The sequence below is a fragment of the Daucus carota genome, chromosome 3 (genome assembly GCF_001625215.2).
Source record: "Daucus carota subsp. sativus chromosome 3, DH1 v3.0, whole genome shotgun sequence".
Taxonomy (NCBI): Eukaryota; Viridiplantae; Streptophyta; class Magnoliopsida; order Apiales; family Apiaceae; genus Daucus; species Daucus carota.
Window position 1 is genome coordinate 29584025 of NC_030383.2, and position 9107 is coordinate 29593131.

Sequence of the window (9107 nt, forward strand, 5' to 3'; positions counted from 1 at the left end):
CTGCACTCTTGTATAGATGCTTCTAGGGGTTCCTTGCCTGGCCTCCTACTTGCACCTATAATTAATAGTATCCTCGTCACTAACTACCCCTTCGCGTATAAATATATATATATATAATATATACATATATATACAATATACACTTAAACTTAATTAAAACAAGTAGCATGATCATCAAGTAATACACATAGCAAGTAAAGCATGGCACTTTATCATTTAACTATTATCTCTTAAGAATCTCTAACTACACCTAAGTCACTTAAGCATTTAATCAAGTAACACATAAGGTCTAAGACCAATACCTCCTAACTATACTCTACTGACCTCAACTTAATCAATTAATAGTAAGGCACACTTGTGCCCCACCTCCCAAGACTTACAAGTGAAGTGCAACCTAAGTGACTCACTAGTATGCTTACCTTGGCGACACTTGTGTGCCTTGGTAAAAGAATGCATCTACACTAAGTGAATTGACTTAAACTAACTTGCACTCTCTAATATGACTTAAAACTAACTCATGGACTCAATATGAGGTCAAGGCCTCACTGATGACACACTCAAAGGCAATGCATCTTAAGTGAACTCTAAAGTATGACTCCATGTGTGACACTTGTGTTCTTTAGTGGAAATGAGGCATCTCCACTTAGGGTATTGACTCCAAACCAATTTCTAAAGGTTGACACAATCTTAAACTAATATTATGAAGTGGTGTGACTCAAAGGTCTTGCCTATATAGGTCCTTAAAAACTAATGTACCAAAGTGACCATTCTGCCTTGGCAGTTTGGCACCTCTTGGGGGTTTTGGCAAAAACAAGTGTTTCTACTATGTGCCTTGGTGAAATTGTGACTCTACTGGATACTTAAGACTTAAATCTAAGTTGTGCACTTGGAATGACACTAAGGCCTTGCTCAGGCCTCCTTGGGCCTCTAAACAAAGTTGACACAGAGCACCCTGCCCTGCTGTGGGGACTGCCATGAACTTAACAACTTGAGACTCACTAAACTCACTCACTACACCAATACAATGACTCAAATAGCTTCCTAATACTTCCCTAAGCTCATTTAAATCAAGGCCCCATGAGGGCCTCATCATTGACAAGGTGTTAACAACTTAAGGACACAATAAATCCCAAAGTGCCCTGTTCTGCCCTATACTCAAAGATGTGTGTGTGCATCTATGTAAATGATGGTTTTTGTGACTTTTAAAGCTACTGGAGACTTGTATACATCAAGTCCCAACTCCAGGAGACTTGGGCCTATGAGGGCCTAAGCATGACACATCTATTTCTCATGGTTTCTAAGGTGCAAAAATCTGCCATGGTGTGTGTGTGTGTCTCCTTCTACCTTAACACCCTCCAAAACTCCTCAAACCAACAAACCAAGCCACAATCCTATTCTATATGATACATATATCTACTGTCTATCCTCACCAAGCAAGATACCACAATTTATAGCCATGAAAAATTCAATGCCGAAGTAAAACAATGAACCAAAAACAGAGCAGAATTTCAGGGAGCATATATGAGCAAATTTCGAGTATATCAACATGGTATTCACATAATAGCTACTGATTACTACTAGATATCATCATACACACCATAAACTATCATTTTAACACTTAGAACATGGCATGCATTACTCAAAAATCACATACAAAACTCAATTTCGAAGCTAACACTCGGTTTTCAAATAACTCAACATGCATCACTAGAGTTTCTTATACATAGCTTTATCTCATCATATAACATCCAAATACTAACATGCAAGGGCTGAAATTACACCAAACTCTTACCAAAGCATCACACCCTTCGAATATACAAGAAACCAAACTCAAAACCATCAAAACTTCAAAGAAAACAAACCATTCCCTCGGCTCTCTTTGAGTTCATTGCCGAGGGTGATGAATCAAGTGCTTTTTGGCTAAAATGAGATGTAAACCTCACCAAAAACACATCAAGATCATCATATAGGAACCTCCAAAATGGTGACTCTAAATCCACAAGGATCAAAGCCCCATTTCGGCTCCAAATCAACATGCAACAAAAGTTTCTAACCTCAAGTGAAGATGCAAGCTTAGAGAGTGAAAGTCTTGGCCTCCAAAAGCTTGAAATGAAAGAGAATGGAAGAAAATGGTGGAGAGAGGGGAGGGTTTTTGGGTTCAGCCGAGAGAGAGGGTGAGGGAGAGAGAAGAGAGAGATGAGAGAAGTGGGTTTGTGTGTTGTGGTTGTATATGATCATGTGAAGTGTGGAAGCATGTGTTAGTTTGTTTTCTAGTGTTTTGACTTGACCAACTAATGGTAGTGGAGTGTAGAATGACTAGATTATCCTTCTCTCTAGTGTTAGTGTAAAATGCATGCAAGGGTAATGTAGTCTTTTGATAATTAATAAAAGTGTGATTAAGAGAGTATTAAAAGAAAGAGTTTTAATAAATAAAGTACAAATCTATAAATCATGAAATTAATATCACAAATAATATTGGATTTTAGAAGTTTAATAAAATAGTTTTCACAAATTTTGGACAAGGAATGAATTTTAAAAGAAATATTACAAGTAGAGCTCCAATAGTCACATTTCACATATATATAAAACAAGAATATAATACACGTAAAATCTCGAGAAGAATATATATATCAAACGCTATTTTACAAGTTAAAGTTTATCGGCTACTCGCAATTTATCAAATATCATTAAATCACATATATCTTTACTATTATTTAATCGGGTAGCGACAACGATCACATTTATTAATGTAAAGTCAAAACCGTCGCAACTAGTAATATTATTTAATCGCGTAGCGAGAATTATTCGCCAAAAGTCATGTAAGTACATTATAACGACATACGAAAGTCACATAACAATAAACGAGTCAATTCACATAATTTGGTAATTAAAACAAGAAATTTTATATATCACCAAAATGAAATACTGTAATATATATAAGTCAAATATTACAGGCGTTACATCCTTCCCCCCTTAAAAGGATTCTGACCCCAGAATCTAAGTAAACAAATGAGGATACTTATCTAACATATCACTTTCTAATTCCCACGTTGATTCTTCAACTTTGGGATTCCTCCACAAAACTCTAACTAAAGGAACTGTCTTATTCCTTAACACCTTATCCTTTCTATCTAGAATGCTAACCGGTTGCTCGATATAAGACAAATCGGGCTCTAACTCAACTGGTTCATTCTCTATGGTGCACTTGGTGTCGGGGTTGAACTTCTTAAGCAACGAGACATGGAAAACATTGTGAACGTGCTGCATTTGAGGCGGTAAGGCTAGTTCGTACGCCACTTTCCCAATTCTGCTTAAAATCTCAAAAGGACCAATAAATCTTGGACTCAATTTTCCTTTCTTTCCGAATCTGGCTATTCCTTTCCAAGGTGACACTTTCAACAGAACAGCTTCTCCAACTTCAAACTCAACATCTTTTCTGTGTGGGTCAGCATACTTTCGTTGTCTATCTTGAGCTGCAATCAATCTGCTTCGAATCACATCTACTGCTTCTTTTGTTTGCTGGATCAATTCTGGACCAATTACTTTCCTTTCTCCAACTTCATCCCAATATATCGGGGATCTACACTTCCTTCCATAAAGAGCTTCGTACGGGGGCATTCCAATGCTAGCATGATAACTGTTATTATACGAAAACTCAACCAAAGGCAAATGCTCGTCCCAATTTCCTTTGAAGTCCAAAGCACAAGACCTCAACATGTCTTCGATAGTTTGAATTGTACGCTCGCTTTGTCCGTCCGTTTGTGGATGATAGGCAGTACTCATCTTGAGTCGGGTTCCCAAATGTTCTTGAAATTGCTTCCAAAATCTAGAGTTAAAACGGGGGTCTCGATCTGACACAATAGATACTGGAACTCCATGACGAGTAACAATCTCTTTCAAATACATATGAATTAGCTTATCCATTGAAAATCTCTCGTTAATTGGCAGAAAATGAGCCGACTTGGTCAACCGATCAATGATTACCCAAATAGCGTCATGATTAGATTTCGTCCTTGGCAATCCAACTATAAAGTCCATTGCAATGTGCTCCCACTTCCATTCTGGTATCTCTAACGGCTGTATCAATCCGCTTGGCTTCTGATGTTCAGCTTTTACTCTTTGACAAGTGTAGCATTTACTGATCCATTGAGCAATTTCCTTCTTCATGTCTGGCCACCAAAAGTTTTGCTTCAAATCTTGGTACATTTTTGTGCTTCCGGGGTGAATAGAAAACTCTGAATTGTGAGCATCCTTCAAGATTTCATTCTTCAATTCCTCCACGTTTGGTATCCAAATTCTTGATGAAAACCTCAAGATTCCTTGGTTGTCTTTCTGTGTACAAATTTCTTCTCCGGTCAACTCATTCATTTTTTCATTCATCACTTCTTCTTGGCACTTCTTTATCTTCTCTATCAATTCAGGCTGAAAGGTCATGGTATGAATCATTTCTGTAGGTGCACTAGGAGCTCGAATTTCAATTCCCATCTTCTCAAATTCCTGTGATAGTGCTTGAGCCATAGTCAACATATTCAACCTTTCTTTGCGACTTAACGCATCTGCTACTACGTTCGCCTTTCCGGGATGATAGTTAATCGTGCAGTCGTAGTCTTTAATCAATTCCAACCATCTTCGCTGCCTCATGTTCAATTCTTTTTGCGTGAAAATGTATTTCAAGCTTTTGTGATCCGTGAATATTTCACACTTCTCGCCATAAAGATAGTGTCTCCAAAGCTTTAAAGCAAACACAATTGCTGCCAATTCCAAGTCATGAGTCGGATATCTTTGTTCGTGTGGCTTGAGTTGTCTTGACGCGTAGGCTATCACTTTCCCGTGTTGCATTAAGACACAACCTAATCCTTTGTATGACGCATCACTGTAGATAACAAAATCTCCTTGATCATCTGGCAAAGCTAGAACTGGAGCGGTGACTAACTTCTGTTTCAACTCTTGAAAACTCTTTTCACATTTGTCGGTCCATTCAAACTTCTCATTCTTCCGAGTCAATCTTGTCAACGGTACTGCAATCTTCGAAAAATCCTTCACAAACCTTCGATAATATCCGGCCAATCCCATGAAACTTCTAACTTCAGTTGGGGTCTTCGGCCTTTCCCAATTCATCACAGCTTCTATCTTGGCTGGATCCACTCTAATTCCTTTACTTCCAACAATATGCCCTAAGAACTGCACTTCTCGTAACCAGAATTCACATTTAGAGAACTTTGCATACAACTTCTCCTTTCTTAATGTTTCCAAAGCTATCCTCAGGTGTTCAGCATGTTCTTCTTCAGACTTCGAGTATATGAGAATATCGTCGATGAATACAATAACGAACTTGTCTAAATACTTCTTGAATACACGGTTCATCAAATCCATGAAGGCGGCTGGTGCGTTTGTCAATCCAAATGCCATAACTCATTTAGCAAAAAAAAAAGTTGTTTCAAACTTCAATCTAGTCAATAATGAAGCTACAAGTTGTTTTCGGGCTCAAACGAGTCAAGAATGAAACTACAAGTTGATTCCAATTTCAAACAACCGAAAATGAAGCTACAAGTTGTTTCCCACTTCAATCTAGTCAATAATGAATCTACAAGTTGTTTCCGGGTTCAAACGAGTCAAGATTGAAACTACAAGTTGATTCTAATTTCAAACCACCGAAAATGAAGCTACAAGTTGGTTTCAACTTCAAACAAGTCCGAAATGAAGTTATAAGTTGTTTCCAACTAATTTTGCAAAAAAAAAAGTTGTTTCCCACTTCAATCTAGTCAATAATAAAGCTGCAAGTTGTTTCCGGGCTCAAACGAGTCAAGAATGAAACTACAAGTTGATTCCAATTTCAAACAACCGAAAATGAAGCTACAAGTTGTTTTCAACTTCAAACGAGTCCGGAATGAAGCTAAAAATTGTTTCCAACTTCAATCTACTCAATAGTGAAGCTACAAGTTGTTTCCAGGCTCAAATGAGTCAAGAATGAAACTACAAGTTGATTCCAATATCAAAAAACCGAAAATGCAGCTATAAGTTGGTTTCAACTTCAAACAAGTCCGAAATGAAGTTATAAGTTGTTTCCAATTAATTTTGCAAAAAAAAAGTTATTTCCAACATCAATCTAGTCAATAATAAAGCTGCAAGTTGTTTCCGGGCTCAAACGAGTCAAGAATGAAACAACAAGTTGATTCCAATTTCAAACAACCGAAAATGAAGCTACAAGTTGGTTTCAACTTCAAACGAGTCCGGGATGAAGCTACAAGTTGTTTCCAACTCATTTAGCAAAAAAAAAGTTGTTTCAAACTTCAATCTAGTCAATAATGAAGCTACAAGTTGTTTACAAGCTCAAATGAGTCAAGAATGAAACTACAAGTTGATTCCAATTTCAAACAACCGAAAATGAAGCTATAAGTTGGTTTCAAATTCAAACGAGTCCGGAATGAAGCTACAAGTTGTTTCCAACTCATTTAGCAAAAAAAATGGTTGTTTCCAACTTCAATCTAGTCAATAATGAAGCTACAAGTTGTTTTCGGGCTCAAACGAGTCAAGAATGAAACTACAAGTTGATTCCAATTTCAAACAACCGAAAATGAAGCTACAAGTTGTTTCCCACTTCAATCTAGTCAATAATGAATCTACAAGTTGTTTCCGGGTTCAAACGAGTCAAGATTGAAACTACAAGTTGATTCTAATTTCAAACCATCGAAAATGAAGCTACAAGTTGGTTTCAACTTCAAACAAGTCCGAAATGAAGTTACAAGTTGTTTCCAACTAATTTAGCAAAAAAAAAGTTATTTCCCACTTCAATCTAGTCAATAAGAAAACTACAAGTTGTTTCCGGGCTCAAACGAGTCAAGAATGAAAGTACAAGTTGATTCAAATTTCAAACAACCGAAAATGAAGCTACAAGTTGTTTTCAACTTCAAACGAGTCCAGAATGAAGCTAAAAATTATTTCCAATTTCAATCTAGTCAATAATGAAGCTACAAGTTGTTTCCAGGCTCAAACGAGTCAAGAATGAAACTACAAGTTGATTCCAATTTCAAACAACCGAAAATAAAGCTACAAGTTGTTTTCAACTTCAAACGAGTCCGGAATGAAGCTAAAAATTGTTTCCAACTTCAATCCAGTCAATAATGAAGCTACAAGTTGTTTCCAGGCTCAAACGAGTCAAGAATGCAACTACAAGTTAATTGCAATTTCAAACAATCGAAAATGAAGCTACAAGTTGTTTTCAACTTCAAACGAGTCCGGAATGAAGCTAAAAATTGTTTCCAACTTCAATCTACTCAATAGTGAAGCTACAAGTTGTTTCCAGGCTCAAATGAGTCAAGAATGAAACTACAAGTTGATTCCAATATCAAACAACCGAAAATGCAGCTATAAGTTGTTTTCAACTTCACATGAGTCCAGAATGAAGCTACAAGTTGTTTTCAACTTCAAACGAGTCCGGAATGAAGCTAAAAATTATTTCCAACTTCAATCTAGTCAATAATGAAGCTACAAGTTGTTTCCGGGCTCAAATGAGCCAAGAATGAAACTACAAGTTGATTCCAATTGCAAACAACCGAAAATGAAGCTACAAGTTGTTTCCCACTTCAATCTAGTCAATAATGAATCTACAAGTTGTTTCCGGGTTCAAACGAGTCAAGATTGAAACTACAAGTTGATTCTAATTTCAAACCACCGAAAATGAAGCTACAAGTTGGTTTCAACTTCAAACAAGTCCGAAATGAAGTTATAAGTTGTTTCCAACTAATTTTGCAAAAAAAAAAGTTATTTCCAACTTCAATCTAGTCAATAATAAAGCTGCAAGTTGTTTCCGGGCTCAAACGAGTCAAGAATGAAACTACAAGTTGATTCCAATTTCAAACAACCGAAAATGAAGCTACAAGTTGTTTTCAACTTCAAACGAGTCCGGAATGAAGCTAAAAATTGTTTCCAACTTCAATCTACTCAATAGTGAAGCTACAAGTTGTTTCCAGGCTCAAATGAGTCAAGAATGAAACTACAAGTTGATTCCAATATCAAAAAACTGAAAATGCAGCTATAAGTTGGTTTCAACTTCAAACAAGTCCGAAATGAAGTTATAAGTTGTTTCCAATTAATTTTGCAATAAAAAAGTTATTTCCAACTTCAATCTAGTCAATAATAAAGCTGCAAGTTGTTTCCGGGCTCAAACGAGTCAAGAATGAAACTACAAGTTGATTCCAATTTCAAACAACCGAAAATGAAGCTACAAGTTGGTTTCAACTTCAAACGAGTCCGGGATGAAGCTACAAGTTGTTTCCAACTCATTTAGCAAAAAAAAGTTGTTTCAAACTTCAATCTAGTCAATAATGAAGCTACAAGTTGTTTACAGGCTCAAATGAGTCAAGAATGAAACTACAAGTTGATTCCAATTTCAAACAACCGAAAATGAAGCTATAAGTTGGTTTCAAATTCAAACGAGTCCGGAATGAAGCTACAAGTTGTTTCCAACTCATTTAGCAAAAAAAATGGTTGTTTCCAACTTCAATCTAGTCAATAATGAAGCTACAAGTTGTTTTCGGGCTCAAACGAGTCAAGAATGAAAATACAAGTTGATTCCAATTTCAAACAACCGAAAATGAAGCTACAAGTTGTTTCCCACTTCAATCTAGTCAATAATGAATCTACAAGTTGTTTCCGGGTTCAAACGAGTCAAGATTGAAACTACAAGTTGATTCTAATTTCAAACCATCGAAAATGAAGCTACAAGTTGGTTTCAACTTCAAACAAGTCCGAAATGAAGTTACAAGTTGTTTCCAACTAATTTAGCAAAAAAAAGTTATTTCCCACTTCAATCTAGTCAATAATAAAACTACAAGTTGTTTCCGGGCTCAAACGAGTCAAGAATGAAAGTACAAGTTGATTCAAATTTCAAACAACCGAAAATGAAGCTACAAGTTGTTTTCAACTTCAAACGAGTCCGGAATGAAGCTAAAAATTATTTCCAATTTCAATCTAGTCAATAATGAAGCTACAAGTTGTTTCCAGGCTCAAACGAGTCAAGAATGAAACTACAAGTTGATTCCAATTTCAAACAACCGAAAATGAAGCTACAAGTTGTTTTCAACTTCAAACGAGTCCGGAATGAAGCT